Source organism: Pyrus communis, chromosome 13 (genome assembly GCF_963583255.1).
Source record: "Pyrus communis chromosome 13, drPyrComm1.1, whole genome shotgun sequence".
Classification (NCBI taxonomy): domain Eukaryota; kingdom Viridiplantae; phylum Streptophyta; class Magnoliopsida; order Rosales; family Rosaceae; genus Pyrus; species Pyrus communis.
In genome coordinates, this window is record NC_084815.1 from 9,891,154 (window position 1) to 9,918,530 (window position 27,377).

At 39.6% G+C, this 27,377-nt stretch overlaps 1 non-coding gene across 1 annotated transcript; it reads right to left on the bottom strand.

The window, feature by feature from the left end:
• Positions 1–9,583: 9,583 nt before the first annotated feature.
• On the bottom strand, positions 9,584–9,694 carry LOC137714028 (small nucleolar RNA R71). The gene has a single exon (XR_011065370.1). It is a non-coding gene; the product is annotated as a small nucleolar RNA R71 (small nucleolar RNA).
• Between the last annotated feature and the right edge of the window lie 17,683 nt (positions 9,695–27,377).

Here is a 27,377-nt window from a genome sequence, read left to right on the forward strand (position 1 = left end):
TTATACTTATACTACAATTGTCAAAAAGAGGGTTTAATTTGTGTGCGTTTAAATCACGCATCACACCTGACGGGAGCGGGCAAGCAGGCGTTGGCCCATGTTGGACACAGAACTCGCACACTGAACACTAAGAGCGAGGGACTATTGAACGGCCAACTCATCGGACCGTCCTGACAGCAGCCTACTATCTTTTGGAGTGAGGAGGTTCCTAGCTACTATTGTAGCTGTTGTGGCGTCCTGCATCACAGAGTCTTCACCTGAAAGAGGACCGTTAGAAGATAAGAAAGAAGGGCGCCATACGTTACCTTGACGCGGCGCTCCCATTTCACTGCTGAGACTCAATTCTAAGCTAAGGTTCGATGGGTTTGCCATTTTTCAAAAGTGTTCAAAGAGAAGGGGTGGATGGAGTTAAAATTTCAAAGGGCCGGAGACGATGTTCAAGAATGGGAATTCTTCAGAGTGTGTATGTTGGCGGTGATCAATACCTCTATAAGAAGCCAAGGCGACACGTCCACCGATTCAAAAAGCCGGAATTTCCGGCGTAATTTTGGCGACGCTTTCTCGGCTTTTCAGAAGATGTGTTCAACTTTGTCAAAAGATTTCTTCTTTTCAGAAAACACGTGGAGGCCATCATCGCAACTACACATCTTTAGCCGACAAGCGCAAAGTCCGGCGACGCTTTCTCTGCTTTTCAGAAAACGCGTGCAACTTTGTCAAAAGAAGCCGCATCCGCACTACTACGTGTCGTTCAGAAAGCAAAGGGGCGCCTGCTCAGAAATCGAAGGGGCGTCACTATTTCAAAAAGCCGGATTTGCGGGATCAAAACGTTTGTCGACAAGGGTAAAAGAAGAGTTCCACCACTTGATATTATCTCTATATATGTCGACCTTCGTCTTTTATGGCAAGGCAAACCTGAAGAAAATGCCCAACTCTCCCTCACCTCTGAGGGCGCACTCCCAGCAAAGCCTTTTGAAATACTCAATTTTTTCTTCTTCCCCAAAGATGATACCGGATGCCTGGAGTACAGATGACCCAGGAGGAAACGGCAGATTGAAGTGTGCTGATTCATTCACCGCTTCTTCAAAAGCAAAGGTATCTCATATCATCAAGGTCAAAAGCAAAAGTATCTCATATCATGCTCTTTCCCTGTCTTTTTCTTTGTCCTTGTTCTTACTCACATGGCAAAGTAAAAGAAGCAATCAGCCGGCACTTGGAGTCAGTCTTCCGATCTGGAGCCAACTGCCTGGAATCTATTCCTGATTGCTTACCTAGCGTTGCTCTCGAGTAGTCATCTTCAACGGTTGATACACTTCAGGAGAAGGGACCACTTCTGCAAAGAGGAGCGAGTAAGGCAAGTGAAAATGATACATTGAAGCATATGGAGACAAACATAGGCTGAGTTATCCTCCAACCCTTTTCAATACGAATTGGAAATATTGAACAAAGAAACAGACCAAAGGGGTAAGCTCAGACCTTCGGGGAAGACCAAAAGAATCCTCCATCCCAGTAGCACAAAGGAAAATCAACAAGTGGAGGAGACCAAAAGAATCATGCAGCCTAGTTCAAGAGTATGCCTGTGGAATCACCAAGATCAATGCCTCAATGCAATCACCAAGGAGAAGAGGGAATTTACACTCCATAACCAGATTTGCGTCCCTAAACTCTTCTCTTTGTTAATTACATTCTGCCATGTTTAGTATGTTTAAGTGCTTTTTATGTGTTTACTTATGTTTTGTGTAAATCTATGCTTAAAACATTGAGGACAATGTTTGATTTAAGTGTGGGGGGGGGGGGGGGTAACTAAGTATATTTGATGCAAATTCGTGGGATTTTATCAACCATAACTTCAAATGTTGTTCCTTACTGTTTTAAGGTGTTTTTAAGTTGTTTTAGAGTGTTTTAGTATGTTTTGTTTTTATAACTCCGAAAATCACATAAAAATTTGAAAAACATGTTTTGAAAAGCCTAAAAAGAGTGTTTTGAGTCGTTTTTGTGTGTTTGTGTCTTAGGGTACCTTCCAACACAATGATAAGGATTTGGTTTGTAAATGCATGACTGTTAAAAAGAGTTATAAACATAGAGAAAAGTTTGATTTACTCTTGGTATACGCTTGGTTATGGTTATAATGTATGAGTTCACATGCAATCATAAAAGAAAAATTCGTTTTTGTAACATGCTTGAAGGAAGGAACTCAAACAAACGCTACAACCCTGTGAGACTCGAGCCATCACCTTCTTTGGAGAGTTGTAATCTGTGATTCTTTGTTTTCTAAAGTTGTTGCATGATCTCATTATTCCTTGCTTGGTTGCTACTTAGAATGCAATTGTATCATGATAGAACTAAATGCTAGAACTTATATCCGTTTCATTCAAAGCATGACATTGAATTGCATAACATATATCAAGATGAAGTTGTGTAGTTGCCACCATAGCCAAATAGCCTCACTTCCCATATTTCGTATATGTTGTAAGTTTTACCCCCGTTGAGCTTTGTTTAGCCTTTATTCTTTGTTAACCCACATTATCCTCACCTAGCCTAGTTAGGACAATCCACACCCTTGTTCTTAAAAGATAGTGAGCAGGACTTAAATGAATTCCTTTTGAGTACATTATGAAAGAAAATGAGTGTGGGGGAGAGAATGTTTTGTTCTTAAGTGTTTATGTATGTTTTGAGAGTCAAAAGAAACGAAAAAAATTGTGAAAAACATATGAAAAAAAAGAAAAACAGAAAAGAAAAGAAAGAAAGAAAGAAAAAAGAGCTTGTTCTCCCTTTTTGTTCAAAAGTTGAGTTTTCATTCAAAAGGGAATTCTAAGTGCCTAATTCAATACTTTGCTCACTATTGCTTTAAGAATGTATGTTTTCCATATCCCTTCTTTGTTAGCCAAACACCTTTAGCCCCGTTACACCCCTTTGACTTCTATCTTGATCGTTATGTGTTCAATAATGTGGAGTTTGGAATTGATATGAGCTTATGGAATCACTGGTTCTCATTCTAAGTAGGAGCATTCTATTCATGAGATCATATTCATGTCATTATCGTAAATCCAGAAAATGCTTTCTTTGTTATAACATATGTGAGATACTAGTCTTTCATGTTTACATCAATCTCTCACATATAACTAGTGTAGGGTGTGTAGTCAAAAAATCTGTGTGAAAATAGAGTGCATTCTTGTAAGGATTTGAGCAAATTCTCTAAGGCATGTTACTACATTCAAAACATGGTTTTAAATGCTTAATTGTGAAATAGTATGTGGTGACTATGATTAAGAATGTACTCAAGTGTGAAGATGACTAAAATCTATGGGACTAATGATTTTTAACTTGTCATGTTCATTGGAAATCCGTGAGACGATTGTTGGAAGGTGTAGGTGGTGTTTTGTTCGTTTTGTCTAGTTTCGTGTTCTTTTGTTGTTTTGTTTTGCTCGAGGACTAGCAAAAGATAAGTGTGGGGGTATTTGATAGGAGCATATTCATGCGACTTAAATGGCTTGTTCTCGTGCATTTACGTTATGTTTCTTTAGTTATTTTAGTACTTTAAGCTATTTTCGTGTGTTTGTAGGTCCAAAGGGCTAAAGGAGCAAAAAGATGCATTTTGGAGACTTTTGGAGCACTTTTGGGCTAAGGATGGATAGCTTATGCTTGGCGCCAAAGTGTTGGACGAAATTGAAGACCTAATTGAAGACCAAAGTGTTGGAACCTTGTTCCCTTTAGTTTTAGGACATTTAAACCTTTCCAATTTCCTTAGCCGTGCATAACATTCCAACATTCCACTCCTTCATTTCAGCCACACTCCCACATATCATTACTTATCATCACCACTTATCACTTATCATCACCACATATCATATCATCATCACTTAAACTAGTTGGCTTCTTTGTGATTGTTTTGCATACATTTATATCTTCCTTATTTGGCTTCTTTGTGATTGTTTTGGATTAAACTAGTTGCATTTTACATTATTTGGTGTTAGTGTGCAGCCAAGTGTGAATTTGGATCAATGGGAAGGCAAAATCATTGAAGTCAGCTATGTGGTTCCAACACCAAAACATGCATTCACATGCATGTCACAACCTTGGTCGTGTGTTCCCATATCATCCCATCATTTTATGCACTTCTAGTACCAAATCAGATTCCACACAATCATGCCGTGCACTCCCATGTGATTGCAAGTCAGATTATGCATTCCATTACCTTTCTCCATTTCATCTTTGCAGATATCCATATGCATCTTGATTAAATATACCACATACCTGCAGATCATGTCCATTCCTTGCATCCTTTATTCCAGAAATTCACTCATTCCATCATTCCATGCCGTGTGCTTTCTTCACCTTTCCAGAATTTGTACAAACAATTCACCTTTGCAGATTCCACTCACTTGTTGCAGCAAGGACACATGCATTTTGATTAAACAAACCACACACTTGCAAACCCTGTCCATGCCGTGCGACCAACACCTCAGAAACCCATTCAATTCCAGCTCATTTGATGCTATTCCATCTCACTTGTGCAGATTGAGATCCAATCTGAATGTTGGAGCCACATTCCCTTCTATAAAACAAGTCACACTTCACACATCAAGGGGTTCGGCATTCATTCCATCTTTATTCACCCATAGCCGCTCCATTTCACCCTATTCTCTGTCCATTCTCTGCCCATTTGTTCTCCCCTTTGCAGAAAACATACCAAGCGGATCTAATTCAGTTGCATCATACTTGGAGAACCAACCCCGAAGGCCACTCCTCAAGGACTTCAAAATCAGTTTTGCTTCAAGGGTTTATTCTTATTAATTCTATGTTCATTCATGTTTTATATTTTTATGATAAATCTTTTGTAAACATGAATTGTAACTAATCCTCCTCTAGGGATTCGATGTAACCTTGCAAAGTTTGCCATGTAATTAAGTTAGAATGCTCGGTTTTGTCTATCTATTTCTTGTTTCATTCTCTGATTTAATGGTGACTTAGTGAGTTGATTTTAATGTTTGATCATCATTTGAATTAATCACTAAGTTGTGTAGCCAAGATTAAAACACACATCATGCATAATCTTGGTAGATATGTGAATGAATGAAGGGAAGGTTTAGCATACATCCTGCCGAGTTATTCCCTTTGGTTTTATGAAAGTTTCTTGTGCATTACATACTCTTGATTATGAACCAAAGTTGCACATCACAACTAGGTTCATGATTAGAGACATGTGATCAAATCCACACATCATATGGTTGATCATGTCTAAGTGAAACAAACTCAAGAAATAGGTAGATGAATGAGTATAAGCTAACTTAACAAACATGGACTTGGTTTAGCAATGGTGAAACCGAATCCCTAGTTTCATCTCCATTGGTACTATCTCATTTTATTAATTTTTGAGTCATTTATTTGTGTTTACTTCACTTCCTTATATTTTCAAGTGACAACAACAAATTTGCCTATTCTGTTTAGTTTGATTCATTTCATAGAGTTCTTGCAAAACAAGTGATTACATAGGTCCAATTAGTCCCTGTGGATTCGACACCCTTGCTTATGCCATTATACTAAATATATTCTAGCATTAGGAAGGAATAATACATCAACAAAAATGGCGCCGTTGCCGGGGACTGATTTCAGTCCCTTGTAATTGCTTGTTTGCTTGTTTGCTATTTTGATTAGTGTCAAGGTTCATAACTTGTCGAATTGATAACTGGAAGTTGGTTTAAGTTGCATATATTTCGTGAGTAGAGAGGAATCCCTTAGCCATTCCATTATCCATTGGTTTACATCAATTTGCTTTACAATCTGTTTTCTTTACAATATGTCCATTTAATTAAATTTCGTCCAAATACAAATTCCCCCCCCCCATATTTTGTTAAGTCTTAAGCTTAGAATCTGTCTTATCTTGTGTTTTGAAGCATTTTGAGTCAAGCCCAAACCTAATTTTCGTCCAAAGTTGAGTTTAGTGTCAAAACTGCCCAGTTTGTGTTTTTAGGCAGTTTTGAGAGTTTTTAGCTTGTTTTGAGTCTTGTGAATCTGTTTTGAGTCCTTTGAGTCCTTTCAAACGTTTTTAAGTTTATTTTTGTTCATTTCATTGTTGTTTGCTAGTAGATTTTCATTCACACTTGTGTTATTTTATTTCAGGTAGTATATGTCAAATAGACTTGTTGAGTTAGGCCAAAGAATTGAACGGTTGAAGGGCCACACTTTGGACAACTTTGTGCCATCAAATTCATCCTTTAACCGTGAGGAAGAGGAAGGGAATTCATCTAGTTCAACAAGTAAAGAATCTGAGCAATTTAATTGGGAAAGAGAAGAAGAGATGGCGGGCAACGAAGATGAACTTCGAGCTTTGGAGGACTTTGCTCAACCAATCATACCAAATTCACCTTCATGCATCTTGCTGCCCACAGAAGCTAGAAACTATGATCTCAAATCTTCGCATTTCCATATGTTTCCTTCATTTTATGGCTTACCTAATGAAGACCCTTTAGCTCATATTAAAGAGTTTTACAATGTTGTGAGTGGTTTACCTTTGCAGGGAGTAAGTGAAGCAAATTTGAGGATGAGGGTGTTTCCTGATAAGTCACATTCTGCATGCATTTTTATCTTCCTTATTTGGCATCTTTGTGATTGTTTTGGATTAAACTAGTTGCATTTTACATTATTTGGTGTTAGTGTGCAGCCAAGTGTGAATTTGGATCACTGGGAAGGCACATGAAGTAAAAACATTCCAGAAAAGATGTGAAGTGTTAAGAAATGCAATTCGGCCATATTGGATGATTCTAAACAAGGCAAAATCATTGAAGTCAGCTATGTGGTTCCAACATCAAAACATGCATTCACATGCATGTCTCAACCTTGGCCGTGTGTTCCCATATCATCCCATCACTTTATGCACTTGTAGCACCAAGTCAGATTGTGCATTCCACTACTTGTCCACCTCCCTTTTGCTCCAAAAACACCCATTTCCATCACTTAATTCATTTCAGCCATTTTGACACCAACAAACACAATCATTCCATTCCGTGCAGATTCCATGTTTTAACACCCAAAACATCCCTCACATGCATGACTCACAATCTGACCTTACACTCCATTATCTTTCTCCACTTCATCTTTGCAGAAATTCACATGCATTGTGATTAAACAAACCACTCCTTGCAACCATCATTTCAGAAATCCAACTCATCCCTTTATCCATGCCGTGTGCCTATTTCACCTTTCCAGAATTTGTACAAACAATTCACTTTTGGCAGATTCCACTCACTTGTTGCAGCAAGGGCACATGCATTTTGATTAAACAAACCACATCTTTGCAGACCTTGTCCATGCCGTGAGAACAACACCTCAGAAACCCATTCAAGTCCAGCTCATTTGATGCCATTCCATCACTTATGCACTGCCATCTGAGTTAAACATTTAAAAGATCCAATCTGATTGTGTAAGACACATTTTTTTCTATAAAACAAGGCTCACTTGACACAACAAAGGGTTCCGCAAGTTTTCTTCTTCAACCAGTCCATTACACACCCATAACCTCTCCCATTTCACTCCATTCTCTGTCCATTTTCTGTCCCAAGGGCAGAAACCATTCAACCAAGCCATTCTACCTTCATCCGCACCACATTTGGAGAAGCAACACCAAGGAACTCTTCAAGGACTTCAACATCAGTTTTGCTTCAAGGGTTTCTCCTTCTTAATCTTATGTTCACTCATGTTATTTATTTTTATGTTAAACCTTTGTAAACATGAAGTGTAACTAATCTTCCTCTAGGGATTCGATGTAACCTTGCAAAGTTTGCCATGTAATTAAGTTAGAATGCTCAGTTTGTCCATCTATTTCTTGTTACATTTTCTGTTTTAATGGTGACTTAGTGTGTTGATTTTAATGTTTGATCATCATTTGAATTAATCACAAAGTTGTGTAGCCAAGATTAGAACACACATCATGCATAATCTTGGTAGATATGTGAATGAATGAAGGGAGTGTTTAGCACACATCCTGCCGAGTTATTCCCTTTGGTTTTATGAAAGTTTCTTGTACATTACATAATCTTGATTATGAACCAAAGTTGCACATCACAATTAGGTTCATGATTAGAGACATTTGATCAAATTCACACATCATATGGTTGATCATATCCAAGTGAAACAAACTCAAGAAATAGGTAGATGAATGAGTACAAACTAACTTGACAAACATGGACTTAGTTGAGCAATGGTGAAACCGAATCCCTAGCTTCATTTCCATTAATACTATCCTATTACATTAGTTGTTGATTCATTTATTTGTGTTTACTTCATTTTCTCATGCTTTCAAGTTACAACAACAAATCTGTCTATTTAGACTAGTTTGATTCATTTCCAAATCTGCCTAGTTTGTTTAGTTTGATTCATTTCTTAGAGTTCTTGCAAAACAAGTAGTTACATAGGTCCAATTAGTCCATGCGGATTCGACACCCTTGCTTGTGCCATTATACTAAATATATTCTAGCATTAGGAAGGAATTAATACATCAACAAAAATGGCGCCGTTGCCGGGGACTGATTTCAGTCCCTTGTAATTGCTTGTTTGCTTGTTTGCTATTTTGATTAGTGTCAAGGTTCATAACTTGTCAAATTGATAACTGGAAGTTGATTTAAGTTGCATACATTTCATGTGTGGAAAAGAATCCCTTAGCCATTCCATTATCCATTGGTTTACATCAATTTGCTTTACAATCTGCTTTCGTTATAATCTGTCCATTTAATTGCATTTCGTCCAAATACAATTTCTCCCCATATTTTGTTAAGTTTTAGGCTTAGAATCTGTCTTATCTTGTGTTTTGAAGCATTTTGAGTCAAGCTCAAACCTAATTTTCGTCCAAAATTGAGTTTAGTGTCAAAACTGCCCAGTTTGTGTTTTTAGGCAGTTTTGAGAGTTTTTAGCTTGTTTTGAGTCTTGTGAATCTGTTTTGAGTCCCTTGAGTCCTTTCAAACGTTTTTAAGTTTATTTTTATTCATTTCATTGTTGTTTGCTAGTTGATTTTCATTCACACTTGTGTATTTTATTTCAGGTAGTATATGTCAAATAGACTTGTTGAGTTAGGCCAAAGAATTGAACGGTTAAAGGGCCACACTGTGGACAACTTTGTGCCATCAAGTTCATCCCTAATCCGTGAGGAAGAGGAAAGGACTTCACCTAGTTCAACAAGTAAAGAATCTGAGCAATTTAATTGGGAAAGAGAAGAAGAGATGGCGGGCAACGAAGATGAACTTCGAGCTTTGGAGGACTTTGCTTAACCAATCATACCAAATTCACCTTCATGCATCTTGCTGCCCACAGAAGCTAGAAACTATGATCTCAAATCTTCACATTTCCATATGTTTCCTTCATTTTATGGCTTACCTAATGAAGACCCTTTAGCTCATATTAAAGAGTTTTACAATGTTGTGAGTGGTTTACCTTTGCAGGGAGTAAGTGAAGCAAATTTGAGGATGAGAGTGTTTCCTTACACCTTGAAAGATAAGGCCAAGAGTTGGTTGATGACTCTAACACCAGGTTCCCTCACTACATGGGATGCCGTGGCTAAGAAGTTCTTGGATAAGTTCTTTCCCACTCAAAAGACAGCCACATTAAGGGGACAAATCTTCAACTTCAAACAAGATGATGGTGAACCTTTCAATGAGTGTTGGGAGCGTTTTAAAGGCCTCTTGTTGCAATGTCCACACCATGGGTTACCTTTTCACTTACAAATGCAAATTTTTTATGATGGACTAACCCAAAATTGTCAATCAACTGTGGATAATGCAGCAGGTGGAGCATTGATGAAAAAGAATGCTCAAGAGTCATATAACATTTATGAGATGTTGGGGTCTAATGCTCAACATAAAGATTTAAGGGGTAAGAAAGTTGGAGTCTATGAAACAAGTTCTAATCATGAGCTTTTGTTGCAGGTAGCTAACCTAGAAAGGAAGCTTGAATCCGTGCTCAACATGGTGCCAAAAGCTAATGAAGTGTGTGCTATTTGCAACATACCGAGCCATCCTACTCACCAATGTCCATCTAGGGAAGCTTACCCCGAGTATGTTCAAGAACAAGTGAACCTCATGAATTCTTACAACCAAAGGCCAAGGAATGATGTGTATTCAAATACATATAACTCAAGTTCGAGAGATCATCCCAACCTTTCATGGAAGAACAACAATCAATTCCAAAATTTCCAACCAAAACCTGCCACTAGCCTTGAGGACACGGTTAAATTGTTAGCCCAAAACACCTTGCAATTCCAACATTCCACCAATAGCACACTCCAACAACATTCAGCCGTCCTAACCAAAATGGAGACACAATTGGGGCAGATTGCAGATGCCTTGAACCAAAGAGAGGTTGGGAAGTTTCCAAGCCAACCCGTGATACTCCAAAGGAACCAAGAGCAAGCCAAAGCAATCACTACACTTAGAAGTGGTAAGGTTATTGATAATAGAGTTGGCAATGAAGTTACTAAAGAATATGATCATGTGAATGCAGGTGTCACTGAAGGAGACAATGAGAAATCAATTGAGGAACCAAGCCATGCCACTTCCTCACTAGAAGCACCAAATCTTCACAAGGCCGAGAAACCATACACTCCACCAATACCATTCCCTGGAAGACTTGCCAAGAGCAAGCAGGATAAGTCATTCAAAGAAATTTTTGATATACTAAGCAAAGTGAATGTTAACTTACCTTTGCTTGATGTCATTAGGAACATGCCGGCATATGGGAAGTTCTTCAAGGAGTTAAACAGCTACAAAAGGAAGTATGGACCACATGAGAAGGTAGTGGTGTCTGAGAATGTGAGTGCAGTTTTGCAAAGAAAACTTCCACCAAAGCTCAAGGATCCAGGCAGTTTCTCTATCAACATCACCATAGGGGATAAGAAAGTAGAGAAGGCAATGCTTGATTTGGGTGCTAGCATCAACTTAATGCCTTATTCAGTGTACCTTCAACTAGGTTTGGGAGATTTGAAAGCCACCACCATTTCATTACAACTTGCAGACAGATCAGTTAAATATCCAAGAGGTATAGTAGAAGATATCCTAGTTCAAGTTGATAAACTAATATTGCCTGCAGATTTTGTAGTCTTGGACATGGAAGAAGCTCCTATACATGATCGTGAGTTGCCTATATTGCTTGGGAGACCCTTCATGGCCATGCCCAAGACCATCATTGATGTGCAAAATGGACTCCTCACTATGACAGTGTTAGGATAGACAGTTCAATTCAAAGTGTTTGAATCTCTTGCTCATCCTTCTTCATCTCTTGATTGTTATGCCATTGATGTGCTTGATTCACTTGTATTCTCTAAGTTCTTGCAGGCACAATCGAATGAACCCTTACAAACTGTTTTGAGTCAATCTCAAGATGAGTTTGATGAAGAAGATGCACTCATGGAAGAAGTAGCTGCCTTGGAAGCATTGGCATTGTATCCTTTGAATGTTTCACCTATTGTAGAGCCTTTAGAATCATCAATGTCACATTTAACTCCTTCCACTGTTAAGGCATCAAAACTTGAACTTAAGCCACTCCCACCACATCTAAAATATGCATATCTAGCTGAATTTGAAACTCTTCCAATTATCATAGCTTCTGATCTCACCCCAATTGAAGAAGATAAACTAATTAGGGTGTTAAAAGAGTTCAAATCAGGTTTTGGTTGGTCTATTGCAGATATCAAGGGAATAAGCCCTACCATGTGCATGCATAGGATTCTCTTGGAGGAAGGGGCAAAGTCAACCCGTGAGCCACAAAGAAGACTTAACCCACACATGAAGGAAGTTGTTAGGAATGAGGTGTTGAAATTATTAGATGTGGGGATCATATATCCCATCTCTGATAGCAAATGGGTGAGTGCCATTCAAGTGGTACCTAAGAAGGTGGGAATCACAGTGATGAAGAATGAAAACAATGAGCTTGTGCCCACAAAGCCCACGGCCAGTTGGCGAGTTTGCACCGATTACAGGAAGTTGAATTCTAGCACTAGAAAAGATTACTTTCCTATTCCTTTCCTAGATCAAATGCTTGAGAGATTGGCAGGGTACTCACACTATTGTTTTCTTGATGGATACTCAGGTTACAATCAAATTGCAATCGCTCCGGAGGATCAAGAGAAAACAACCTTTACTTGCCCCTTTGGCACATTTGCATATAGGAGAATGCCTTTTGGACTCTGCAATGCTCCAGCAACATTCCAAAGATGTATGTTGGCCATCTTCTTTGACATGGTAGAAAGGTTCATTGAGGTATTTATGGATGACTTCTCAGTGTTTGGTTCCTCTTTTGATGAATGTCTTAACCATCTATCGTTAGTACTTCAAAGATGTCAGGAAACAAATTTGGTTCTCAATTGGGAAAAGTGCCAATTTATGGTGAAACAAGGAATTGTGTTGGGGCATGTAATCTCTAGCAAAGGAATGGAGGTAGACAAAGCCAAAATTGACGTCATCACCAATATGGTAGCCCCCACCACTGTGAAGGGAGTAAGAAGTTTTTTGGGCCATGCGGGTTTTTATCGTCGTTTCATTAAGAACTTTTCAATGATCACTCGTCCATTATGCAATCTGTTAGCTAAAGATGTTGTATTTCATTTTGATAAGGCTTGTATGGATGCATTCAATACTTTGAAATATGAACTAACCTCGGCCCCTATTATTATGGCACCAGATTGGTCATTACCTTTTGAATTAATGTGTGATGCCTCTGACTATGCTATTGGTGCAGTTTTAGGGCAAAGGGTGAACAAGCTTCCGCATGTGATCTACTATGCAAGCAGGACTCTGCATGATGCTCAACTTAACTATTCCACAACTGAAAAGGAGTTGCTTGCTGTTGTTTTTGCCTTAGAAAAGTTTAGGTCATATCTTGTGGGATCTAAAGTTATTGTATTTTCTGATCATGCAGCCCTTAGGTACTTGATGACAAAGAAGGATGCTAAACCACGCTTGATTAGATGGATACTCTTACTACAAGAGTTTGACTTGGAAATTCGAGATAAGAAGGGCAGTGATAATGTTGTGGCTGACCATTTGTCCAGGCTTAATGAAAACCATGGAGATGGACAACCTTTGCCCCTAAATGAATCATTTCCAGATGAACAACTCCTTGTTGTTCAAGAACAAGAACCATGGTATACGGATTTTGTTAATTATCTTGCTTGTGGTATAATGAGAAATGACCTTTCTTTTCAGGAAAGAAAGAAGTTCCTTGCCATGGTAAAGCACTACGTTTGGGACGAACCATATTTTTTTAAATATTGCCCTGATCAAATCATTAGGAGATGTGTCCCAGAGAGTGAGCAACAAAGCATCCTAATATTTAGCCATACATTAGCATGTGGAGGCCATTTTGGTGCCAAAAAGACATCTCTAAAGGTTTTACAATCTGGTTTCTTTTGGCCTACTTTATTCAAAGATGCTTTTGATTTTTGCTCTAAGTGTGATAGGTGCCAGAAAATGGGGAACATTAGCCGAAGAAATGAGATGCCATTGAACAACATTTTGGTAGTGGAACTCTTTGATGTTTGGGGAATCGATTTTATGGGACCATTTCCATCCTCTTTTGGCTACTTATACATATTAGTGGCAGTGGATTACGTATCCAAATGGGTTGAAGCCATTGCTACAAGAACTAATGATCATAAGGTTGTGTTGAATTTTCTTAAAGATATGATTTTTTGTAGGTTTGGAACCCCAAGAGCTATTATTAGTGATGGTGGCAGCCATTTCTGCAACAAACCTTTTGAATCCTTGATGAAGAAGTACAACATCAACCACAAAGTGGCAACTCCGTACCATCCTCAAACCTCAGGACAAGTGGAGATTAGCAATAGGGAGATCAAGAACATTTTGATGAAGACTGTGAGCCCTATAAGGAAGGACTGGTCACTAAGGTTAAATGATGCACTATGGGCATATAGAACAGCATACAAGACCCCCATTGGCATGAGTCCTTATCGCCTTGTGTTTGGGAAAGCTTGCCACTTGCCAATGGAGCTTGAACACCGTGCATATTGGGCCATCAAGAAGTTCAACTTTGATTACAAAGATGCTGGAATAGCAAGGAAGCTCCAACTTAATGAGTTGGAAGAGCTTAGAAATGAGGCATATGAGAATGCCAAAATCTACAAGGAACGGACTAAGCTCTATCATGACAAGGCCATCCTAAGGAGGGAGTTTCACCAAGGTATGAAAGTACTTTTGTATGACTCACGTTTGAGACTTTTTCCAGGAAAACTGAAGTCTAGGTGGGTGGGACCATTCAAAGTGCTGCAAACATTTCCCCATGGAGCTGTGGAGATAGAGAACATGAAGAATGGCACTTCTTTTAAAGTCAATGGGCAGCGATTGAAACCATATTTGGAGAAAGTAGAAGAGGAGCCAGTGTATCAAGTTGTCGATTTTCTTGAGTTTACAACACCATGAACAAGCTACCATGTCTTGCCTAGACATTAAATAAAGCGCTTGCTAGAAGGCAACCTAGTGTGGTTTGTGTTCTTTCCTTATTTTGTGTTTATGTTATTTCCATTCCATATTCTTTGCCTTTTTACTTTGCATACAATTTTAAGCATCGAGGACAATGCTTAGGTTAGGTTTGGGGGTATGGGATGGAAAGTTTGTGTTTATATTTGTTTTATGTGTTAGTTTGGTTAAGAGTGTTTTGCTTTCATTTTGTTCAATTTGTGTGGGTTTGTTTTAGTTAAGTGTGTTTTGCTTACTAATATGAATGTATATGAGGGTTATGATTGAAAACAAACGATTGGGTTGCTATGAAAAAGTGTTGTATCTTATGGTCATGTATAAAGCTTTAACTCTTGAAATTATGATCATGGAAGTACCATACTTAAATTCTGGAAGAAGAATAGTGGAGACTACCCTAGTGAGTTAGTTTGAGCCTAATTGCTTCTTTGAGAGGGTTTAAAGTGTTTCTACTCCTATCTTTTTCTTTCAATTTCACTCTAAATGATCTCATTACTTCTATTTTGTTTGGATACTAAGAATCATTCTCCTTTGCAGATACCATGTGTTTAGTATCATTCGTGAATGAACTCAATGAGATGATGTTAGGCTATGCATTTTTAACTACTAAAAGGCTTAAATCCTACCCATTTGTGTGCTCCATTCACCCTTGTTGTAGCCAAACATTTTAGCCTAATTCTTTCATCACCTACACCATAATCTACCCATTCTAGCCCATTACAAGCCATACCTTATAGTTTGGTGTTGATGTAATATTCCTTCCTAATGCTAGAATATATTTAGTATAATGGCATAAGTAAGGGTGTCGAATCCACAGGGACTAATTAGACCTATGTAATCACTTGTTTTGCAAGAACTTCTATGAAATGAACCAAACTAATCAAATTGAGCAGATTTGTTGTTGTTACTTGAAAGCAAAAATAAAAGAAGTAAACACAACTAAATGAATCAACAACTAATAGAATAGGATAGTATCAATGGAAATGAAGCTAGGGATTCGGTTTCACCATTGCTCAACTATGTCCATGTTTGTCAAGTTAGTTTGTACTCATTCATCTACCTATTTCTTGAGTTTGTTTCACTTGGATATGATCAACCATATGATGTGTGGATTTGATCAAATGTCTCTAATCATGAACCTAATTGTGATGTGCAACTTTGGTTCATAATCAAGATTATGTAATGTACGAGAAACTTTCATAAAACCAAAGGGATTAACTCGGCAGGATGTGTGCTAAACACTCCCTTCATTCATTCACATATCTACCAAGATTATACATGATGTGTGTTCTAATCTTGGCTACACAACTTTGTGATTAATTCAAATGATGATCAAACATTAAAATCAACACACAAAGTCACCATTAAAACAGAAAATGAAACAAGAAATAGATGGACAAAATGAGCATTCTAACTTAATTACATAGCAAACTTTGCAAGGTTACATCGAATCCCTAGAGGAAGCTTAGTTACAATTCATGTCTACAAAAGATTTGACATAAAAGTATAAAACATGAATGAACATGGAATTGATAAGAATGAACCCTTGAAGCAAAACTGATGTTGAAGTCCTTGAAGAGTTCCTTGGTGTTGCTTCTCCAAATGTGGTGCGGATGAAGTAGATTGGTTTGGTTTGGATGATTTCTGCCCTTAGGACAGAAATGGACAGAGAATGGAGTGAAATGGGAGAGGTTATGGGTGTGTAAATGGACTGAAATGAAGAGGGAAACTTGCGGATGGGAAAGGGAGAGCATAATGGACAGTTTCTGTGAAAGGAAAAGAATGTAGAATACAATGGTATGGAGAGGAAGAATCCGAGTGCATGATGGACAGAAAAATGGAGCAAAATAGAGTGTGTGTGATCCCCCCAACAATCAGATTGGATCTAGGAGTTGTTTAACTCAGATGGCAGAGCATAATTCAGATGGAATGATGGGTTTCTGAGTGTAGTGGACGCATGGCTTGGACAACTCTGCAAGTATGTGGATATTTAATCCAAGAAACATGTGCAAAGTCTGCCACAAGGGAGTGGACAATCTGAAACTTGGTTAGAATAATCTGGACATGGGAATGGAAGTGCAAAGGTGATTTGTTTCGGATGTGGAAATGCACAAGGGAGCTGGAAATGCATGAGAGTGCTCGGCAAAGTGTTTGAACATGCATGTGAATGCATGTTTTGGTGTTGAAACCACCTAATCTGACTTCAATGCTTGTTTTGTTTAGAATCACTCAAAATGGCCGAATTGCACCACTTAACATTTTCACATCATTTCCTGAAATTCCAGCATTCAAACGTCTCCTAGGTTCTTCATTTGGACTTCAATTTAAATCCCTAGAATCCTTTCCACGTTTTGAGTAATGCTCAGCTACCAAAAGGAATGTTTTTACTCTATTTGTCTTCTTATTGATCCAAACTCACCCTTGGCTGCACATTAACACCAAATAATGTAAAATGCAACTAGTTTAATCCAAAACAATCACAAAGACACCAAATAAGGAAGATATAAATGCATGCAAAATGTGACTTATCAAATACCCCCAAACCTGGTTTTTGCTAGTCCTCGAGCAAACTTAAAACTAAAACACACAAAACGCAAACATCTAACTAAACCACTTTCGCTGGCCAAACGATTGCACTGAGCATGTGCAACAAGCCTTTGAACCCCTAGGTGTCCCTAGTTGGAGGAGTTGTGTCTCCTGAGGGTTTACAGTGATGACACCCACAAACATTTACAACATCTGCAAACAACTTGGTTAAAACATGCTTTAAACAAACTAATAAGAACCAATGAAGATTTTGTCATTCATTCAACTCAAAAGATTTCCACTTCAAAGAATCGTATCAATTGCAACGTATAAAGATATTTCTCCATGTCTTACGACTTCAAAGTCACCATACCCAAATGCTTAAGAAAGAATTCGCCTCAACTCTACTCCTCACAGCTTCCACTCAAGTTTTCACTCAGATCTTAAGGTTTAGTCTCTCAACAACATATATGAGTGAAATTATGTAAAGGAAATCAAAATTCTCACATATGAAATCTGAAATGGAAGCACAGTTTCTGAGTAGATCTCATGAAATGAATCAAATGCTAAGAATATAGATAACACACACACTTACCATCACCCATGAATACATCCTCAATGATCAGCTAGGTCTTTCTCAAGATTGTAATTTAAGGCTTAGGTTATAGGTTACAAGAGAAGTGATATGAAATACTAGAGCTTGGGGCATACCAAAGTGTTCTTGAGGATCATGATCTTCACTTGCATTTGTTTTCTTTCTTCTTTGTTTTCTTTCTTCAATAGGAGCATATTCATGCGACTTAAATGGCTTGTTCTCGTGCATTTACGTTATGTTTCTTTAGTTATTTTAGTACTTTAAGCTATTTTCGTGTGTTTGTAGGCCGAAAGGGCTAAAGGAGCAAAAAGATGCATTTTGGAGACTTTTGGAGCACTTTTTGGCTAAGGATGGATAGCCTATGCTTGGAGCCAAAGTGTTGGACGAAATTGAAAACCTAATTGAAGACCAAAGTGTTGGAACCTTGTTCCCTTTAGTTTTAGGATATTTAAACCTTTCCTATATCCTTAGTCGTGCATAACATTCCAACATTCCACTCCTTCATTCACCACTTATCATATCATACACTTATCTTATCATCACCACATATCATTCATTTATTACTTATCATATCATTCATTCATCTACATATCAATAACCACTTATCTTATCACTCAACATATCATTCATTTATCACTTATCATATCATTCACTTATCACTTCCATTCACTTATCACTCACCACATATCATTCATTTATCACTTAACATATCATTCATTTATCACTTATCACAACAACAACCTAAAACACATGCACATGCACCACTAATCCCTTCACTTTCATGCCATCATTTCTCACCCCACCCCCCCTTTGCCGTGCAATACACATCAACACATTCCAGCTTTTCTCCTTCTCTTTGCAGCCACAAGTCACATGCATTCACACATAATCATTCACCCTATCCATCTTACATTCCACAAACAATGTCACATGCAAAACAACAATCATTCACACACAAAACAGCACCATTCACCCTTGCCGTGGCCTTCACTCACATTTCCAGCTTTCCACCTTGCATTTCCACATGCATTCACTTCATCATTACACACCACTCATTCTCTAATTCCACATGCACATTCAATCATTCACTCAAGCACCCTTGTGCCATGTTTCCCCCTTTGTTCCCACCCATCACATGTATTATCATCAAACAAACAACCCTAACCCGTGGCATTCACTCCCATTTCCAGCATGCATTCACATGCATTTTCAGATTATTCCTTCATCATTGCATCCATTCCTCATGCATCCTTCATCATTGCACCACAAAACACTCATCCCACACCCTAACCCGTGGCATTCACTCCCATTTCCAGCTTGCTTATGCAATTCCAGCATGCATTCACATGCATTTTCAGCACCATTGACACCTTTGCCGTGTATCCCCTTCATCATTCCAGCATTCCACCTAATTCACGTGCCTTCATTCATTCTTTATTCCACTTACACTCATCATCACACACCTTAGCAATCAACACATGCAATCACATGCATCACAACCACAAAGAACCATCCCCAAAACACTTTGCCGTGGGCACCATTCCACATTCCAGCTTTCCACCATGTTTTTCCATCATTCCTCCACACAAATGCTTAAACAAACAGCCATATGTTCCCTCCACTACCCCTATAAATACCCTAGTCATTCATTCACTCCCCATTGAATTCATATCTCATTTCATACACTACACACAACACAAACACAACCCTTGTGCCGCAAATCCCCTTCCATTTCTGTGCAGTTTTTCTCCTCCATTGCAGCCACTATCCAACCACTTCCCATCCCTCCAAAACACTTCACATAATCCCCAAAGCTCACTTAGACCTTGTGCTACAACAACGAGGAAGAAAAGAGTGCCTAAAAGTTCATACAATTCAAGTTTGAGTTGTTGGAATTTTTAGGTGTTTCTTTGATTTCAAAGTTTAAATTTAATTCTCTTTGTTTTGTACGTATGAGAATGGAAGAGAAGAGTGCCTAAACGTTCATACAATTCAAGTTTGAGTTGTTGGAATGTTTAGGGGTTTCTTTGATTTCAAAGTTATGAGGAACTAAACCCCCTTTAGCTAGGGGGTGATTCGAAACTATGTTTATATTTGCAATTTGAATTGATTACGTTTGGTTGGAATTTCATAAGTTGTGGATTCAATTCGTTTAACTGTTTGATTGATAACTTATTTATGTATGTTCATTGAGATTGCAAGCTTAATTTTCATGCATAAATATGACGCTAGAATATAAGTGAATTTCACCTAATCGTTATGAACTTATATTCACTAGTAGTGGAGGTTGCTTATAAACAATCGCGTTAAACGAATTCTTGGCATAAGTTTCATGCGTATTCCATAGTAACGAATGCCTCGTCGATGTTTATGATTTCCGTTGAACTTAATGATCTTTGTCGAATGTCTCTATCATGCGTATTCCATAGTTAGGGACTTTGATTAAGAATAATTTGGTTGTAATGCGTATTCCATTCAATCCAACGAATCTAGGGAAATCTGAAAGTTAATTTGCGGACCTAATTAACTTGGAGCATTGAGTTTCATAATTTATCGAAAGACCAACTGAGAATCAATTTTGTATGCAAGTGTAACATGTGTGGAGAAGAACCCCTTAGCTATTCCATCATCCATATTTTCATCACATTCATATTTATGTTTTGCCTTTAATTACAATTTGACCATTTAATTTAATCTCGTCCAACCACAATCACCCCCCTTATTTTGTTAAGTCTTATTCATTTGATTTGTCTTATTTTATGTTTTTGAGTATTTGGAGTCTTTTAAACTTGTTTTGATTCTTTTAGTTTGTCTTAGTTTTTTAAAAGTTAGTTTTTATGTTTTTAAGTCAATTTAGAAGGTTTTAGCAAGCCCTCCTAATCCCCGGTCTAGAACGATCCCTCACTTATCCATTCTACTACAATTGTCAAACGAGGGTTTAATTTGAGTGTCAAGTAAATCTCGCATCAAATTTTGGCGCCGTTGCCGGGGATTTAGCAACTTTGCTAATCCCTTGTCTTTATTTTTATATTTTTTTTTTTTTTGTTTTTCGTGCATTCTTATTTCAGATTCTTAGTTAGTTTGTTTCCTTTTTTTTTTTTAGGTACTGTGTATGACTCGTAGCTCTCGGCCTATTATAGAGAACATCTCCGACTTTGACGGTGATTTTGAACGCACTTTGAGGAGAACGAGGAGTCAACAAGAGCCACCACAACCTGGGCTTGAAAAAGACGAAGTAGGGGTAGAAGAAAAACCCACGGATCAGATTTTTGAAGAAGAACAAGCCATGGCAGCAGATAATAGAACCATCAAGGAGCTTTCGGCCTCGGGTTTGGATAATGCATTGCCTCTTTGTATCCAATACCCCACGGCTGCAGAGGGGAAGACTGAGGAATTTGAACTCAAATCCAGTTTGTTACACCATATTCCGAAGTTTCATGGCTTGTCTATGGAAGACCCCAACAAACACTTGAAGGAGTTCGAGGTGGTTTGTTCGAGCATGACCCCCGTCAATGTGGATGGGAGTATATTGAAGATGAAGGCCTTTCCATTTTCACTTATGGACAAGGCCAAAGATTGGCTCTACGAACTAGCCCCGGGAACTGTGACTTCGTGGGAGAGTATGAAGCGTGCTTTCTTGGAGAAATTCTTCCCTACTTCGAGAGTGATTCTCCTACGGAAGAAAATTAGTGGTATTCAACAGAATCATGGTGAGACATTCCCGGCTTATTATGAGCGCTTCAAGGGCCTTGTAGCTTCATGTCCTCAACATCAAATGAAGGAGGAACTTCTCCTTCAATATTTCTATGAGGGCCTCCTTCCTATCGAACGTCAAATGCTTGATGCATCAGCGGGAGGAGCATTGGTGGACAAAACACCAAGGGATGCCAAGATTCTCATAGCCAACCGAGCGCTCAACGCTCAACAATATGAAGGAGTGGGTCAAAGGGAAGCCCCACGACAACAAAGTGTAAATGAGGTGAGTGCTATTTCTGAAATTCAATCACAACTTGCTAATCTTACTTCTCTTGCTTCTCAGGTTGTGATTGGTCCAAAAGCACAAGAACACCAAGTTTGTGGCGTGTGCTCAATTCAAGGGCATCCATCCGACAAGTGCCCTCAACTAATCGAGAATGGTGGGTGGGAATCTGCCAATGCAATTGGTTTCCAAGGACAAAATCAAAACAACCCATACTCGAACACTTACAATGCCGGATGGAGGGACCATCCAAACTTCAAATGGAGGGAGCCACAACAAGCTGCCCAACAAGGAGGATTTAGGCCAAACCCCCCTGGTTTTTATTCCAAGCCGTATGTACCCCAACAACTCCAACAACCCCAACAACCTTCGGCATCATCTCATTCAGGTACGTCCTTGGAAAGTGATCAAGCTATGCAATTACTAACCTCTATTTCGCAGGGGTTGCAAAATCAAAACAACCGGATAGCAAATAACGAGAAGGAGATGACGGATATGAAGAAACAAATAGGGCAGATTTCTGAGTTCCTTGGACAGATTAGAGAGCAAGGAAAGCTTCCTAGCTCAACCACAGTCAATCCAAAGGGAGGATTCGAATCCGCCAAGGCCATCACCCTAAGGGGTGGAAAAGAAGTTGGGACCGAGCCAAACAATCCCAAATCTGCCCAGAAAGTAGATGAAGAGACGACACAACCTGAGGCAGATCACCCTAACTCGGCCAAATCAGGTAATTTAAGTTCAAATTCATGTACTTCACGTCCTAATCTGCCCAATGTACCTTTTCCTCGCAGGTTCATGCAAGAAAAAAAGGAAGAAAGCGAGAAGGACATTCTTGAAACGTTCCGGAAGGTGCAAGTGAACATACCGCTTCTCGATGCAATCAAACAGGTTCCAAAGTATGCTAAATTCCTCAAGGACCTATGCAATACAAAGAGAAGAAGGGCAAACAAAGAGGTAGTGAAGGTAAGCGAGAATGTGTCCGCTGTTTTGCAACGTAAACTGCCTACCAAGTGCAAAGACCCCGGTAGTTTCACGATTCCTTGTGTGATTGGACATAATCGTTTTGAACATGCCATGCTTGATTTAGGTGCATCCATAAATGTCATGTCTTATTCTATTTATGCATCTATGAATTTGGGTGAATTAAAACAAGATGGTGTAATTATACAATTGGCTGATCGTTCTAACGCGTATCCAAAAGGAGTTTTGGAGGATGTGCTTGTGCAGGTGAACCATTTAATTTTTCCGGCTGATTTCTACGTCCTAGACATGGAGGATTCAGCCCATTCTACATCTTTGCCGATTCTCCTTGGTAGGCCATTCATGAAGACGGCCCGAACGAAGATTGATGTATACAAAGGCACCTTGACAATGGAATTCGATGGGGAAGTGATTGATTTTAATATTTCTGAAACTATGAGATATCCCATTGATGACCATTCTTGTTTTTCCATTGATGTTATCGATTCTTTGGCGCAGGTATACCTTGAAGAATTGAATGAGGACGCCCTGGAAACAACCATCACTAAGGCCATAGAGCGCAAAAATGAAGGATTTGGGCCAATGCAAGGCCACGGCAAGGAGGAGGAATTCTTTGCAATGGGTTCTAGTGAAGAAATAATTGAGGTTGTGGCAGCCCTTGAGTCATTGCCACAACAATATGGTAAGGTTCCACTCTCACTTTCAAATTCAGTTTCCACTAAGATGCTACCTTCTGTTGTTCAGGCACCATCGCTTGAACTTAAGCCGTTGCCGGACCATTTGAAGTATGTGTTTTTGGGAGAAGGCGAAACATTGCCCGTCATCATTTCATCAAGTCTCACGGCAATGGAGGAGGAGAAGCTTGTGAGGGTGCTGCGAGAACACAAAACGGCCATAGGGTGGACTTTGGCCGACATTAAAGGAATAAGCCCTACCACATGCATGCACCGTATACTTCTTGAGGAGGAGGCTAAACCAACTCGAGAGGCTCAACGCCGTCTCAACCCTCCGATGATGGAAGTGGTGAAGAAGGAAATAATCAAGCTTTTGGATTGCGTAGTGATCTACCCTATCTCCGATAGCCGTTGGGTCTCTCCAGTTCAAGTCGTTCCCAAGAAGTCCGGAGTAACTGTTATCAAGAATGATGAGAATGAGCTCGTGCCTACACGTATTCAGACTGGATGGCGAGTATGTATCGATTACCGGAAGCTAAATGCCATGACTAGGAAAGATCACTTTCCTTTGCCATTCATCGACCAGATGCTCGAAAGGTTAGCCGGTCATGCTTTTTACTGTTTTCTTGATGGATACTCTGGATATAACCAAATTGTGATAGCCCCGGATGATTAAGAGAAGACCACATTCACATGTCCCTTTGGAACATTTGCTTATCGTCGCATGCCATTTGGTTTATGCAACGCACCGGCCACTTTCCAAAGGTGTATGGTAAGTATATTTTCCGATTTTGTTGAAAAGATCATTGAGGTTTTCATGGATGATTTCAGCGTATTTGGGAGTTCATTTGATAATTGCTTGGATAATCTGACCTTAATTTTGAAACGATGTGTTGAAACTAACCTTGTCTTGAATTGGGAGAAATGTCACTTTATGGTGAAACAAGGTATAGTTTTAGGACATATTGTTTCAGAAAAAGGAATTGAAGTAGATAAATCGAAAATAGACCTTGTACGTCACTTACCCTCTCCTACTTCGGTTAGAGAGGTAAGTTCGTTTCTTGGCCATGCAGGGTTCTATAGGCGTTTTATCAAGGACTTCTCCAAGATGTCCAACCCTCTTTGCCGATTGCTTCAAAAAGATGTGCCATTCAAGTTTGATGAAGAGTGTAATTCGGCATTTAACCAACTCAAGGAGAAGCTAGTCTCGGGCCCCATTATTGTACCTCCAGATTGGAGCCTTCCGTTCGAGCTCATGTGCGATGCATCCGACTATGCATTAGGAGCTGTTCTAGGACAAAGAAGAGACAAGCGGCCGCATGTCATATACTATGCCTCTCGGACTCTCAATGATGCCCAATTGAACTACTCCACGACGGAAAAAGAACTTCTAGCTGTGGTTTTTGCTTTAGATAAATTCCGTTCATATTTAATTGGTACTAAAGTAATCGTTTATTCTGATCATGCAGCTTTGAGGTACTTGATCACGAAAAAGGAAGCAAAGCCGAGGCTTATCCGTTGGATTCTTCTTCAAGAATTTGATATTGAAATCCGGGATAAGAAAGGAAGCGAGAATGTAGTGGCTGACCATTTAAGCCGAATGATCCACGAGGAGCATGAACATGCCGTACCTATCCCTGAAACTTTTCCCGATGAGCAGCTGCTATCCATTGAGGTAAGTGAACCATGGTATGCAGATTTAGTGAATTACTTGGTGGCTAAACAAATTCCAAATGAACTAAACAAGCACCAACGTGATAAGCTTAAAAATGATGCACGTTTCTATGTTTGGGATGACCCTTATTTGTGGAAGTATTGCTCAGATCAAATTGTACGTAGATGTGTGCATGATTCTGAATTTCACTCAATTCTAAGCTTTTGTCACACATATGCATGTGGTGGTCATTTTGGCACACAACGCACTGCCCTCAAGGTTCTAGAGTGTGGTTTTTATTGGCCGACTATATTTAGGGATGCTAGAACCTTTTGTATGTCTTGTGATCGTTGCCAACGAATGGGTAACATAGGTACCAAAGACCAAATGCCGCAAACCCCTGTCTTTAATGTTGAAATTTTTGATGTTTGGGGCATTGATTTCATGGGCCCTTTCCCTCCATCTTATGGTTTCACTTATATCTTGCTAGCCGTTGATTATGTTTCTAAATGGGTGGAAGCAAAAGCCACCCGTACTAACGATTCTAAGGTGGTTGCAGATTTCGTGAAATCTAACATTTTTGCTAGGTTTGGAATGCCGAGAGTAATCATAAGTGATGGAGGGTCTCACTTTTGCAATCGGACCATTGAGGCGTTGCTAAGAAAGTACCATGTCAACCATAAGGTCTCCACACCTTACCATCCTCAAACAAATGGCCAAGCCGAGGTGTCTAACCGAGAAATCAAACAAATTTTGGAGAAGACTGTTGGACCAACAAGGAGGGATTGGAGCTTACGTTTAGATGATGCACTGTGGGCATATCGTACGGCATACAAAACACCCATTGGGATGTCACCTTTTCGGCTCGTCTATGGTAAGCCATGTCATTTGCCCGTAGAGTTAGAGCACAAGGCACATTGGGCCGTGAAGACTTTCAACATGGACATAGATGCAGCGGGAGTTCATAGGAAGCTCCAATTGAATGAACTTGAGGAGATTCGGAATGAAGCCTATGAGAATGCACGGATGTACAAAGCCAAGACCAAAGCATTCCATGATAAAATGATTCGAACCAAGACCTTCACAGTTGGGCAGAAAGTGTTACTTTTCAACTCTCGCCTACGTTTGTTTCCTGGTAAGTTGCGTTCTAAATGGATTGGCCCGTTTGTTGTTACTAATGTTTTCCCTCATGGTGCAGTGCAAATCAAAAGTTCAAGGACGCAGCAAGAATTCAAAGTGAATGGGCATCGATTGAAGCCCTATTACGAGATGTTTGAGGAGCATGTCGTGGAGGAGGTACCCCTCCATGCCGTGGAACCTAGTCAAGCTTAAACGGAGGTACCGTCCGGCTGCAAGACGTAAAAGAAAGCGCTACTTGGGAGGCAACCCATGCATTCAACAAAGGAAGACTTAGAAAGCACTCCAAATCCAGATTCCTAAAAAACTCTTCTCTTTATTGCTATTTCGTTTCTGCCTTGTTAGGTTGTTTAGTTGTTATTGTTTGTTTGTTTATTAATTAAGTGAGTCTATGATTGTAACATTGAGAAAATGTTTGATTTATTGATAGGCACTGCTAAACAAAACAAGATGGTGCTTCACAAAGGTTGTTTGCTTGAGGCCCCACTACGTGGCTTTACTCTTGAAGCGGAAGGCGTAGGAGCAGAAGGCATCGGAGCGGAAGGCGTAGGAGCAGAAGGCATCAGAGCGGGAGGCATCGAAGATAGAGCATTCCAGGCCTCAATACTTGGCCAAGCGCTGGATGAGCCAGGAAAAAGATGCCTCTGGAGGAAAGACGAGAACCTTTGACGGTCACTGTGAATCCGACCTTCAGATTCTTGCAGCTCATCAAGCTTCCTCTTCATGCCCGTCGAATAGTTGTTTGCAAGCACGTGCAAACTTCTATTCTCATACTTCAGCTGCTGGATCTCCTGCTTGAGACTTTCCACCTCTGCCATCAATGATTCCACATGACGGGAGCGGGCAAGCAGGCGTTGGCCCATGTTGGACACAGAACTCGCACACTGAACACTAAGTGCGAGGGACTCTTGAACGGCCAACTCATCGGACCGTCCTGACAGCAGCCTACTATCTTTCGGAGTGAGGAGGTTCCTAGCTACTATTGTAGCTGTTGTGGCGTCCTGCATCACGGAGTCTTCACCTGTGAGAGGACCGTTAGAAGAAAAGAAAGAAGGGCGCCATACGTTACCTTGACGCGGCGCGCCCGTATCACTGGTAAGGCTCAATTCCAAGCTAAGGTTCGATGAGTTTGCCATTTTTCAAAAGTGTTCAAAGAGAAGGGATGGAGTTAAATTTCAAAGGGCCGGAGTCGATTTTCTTCAGAGTGTGTTTGTTGTGGTGATCGATAGCTCAATAAAAAAGCCAAGGCGACGCGTCCACCAATTCAAAAAGCCGGAATTTCCGGCATATTTTAGGCGACGCTTTCTCGGCTTTTTAGAAGGCGCGTTCAACTTTGTCAAAAGATTTCTTCTTTTCAGAC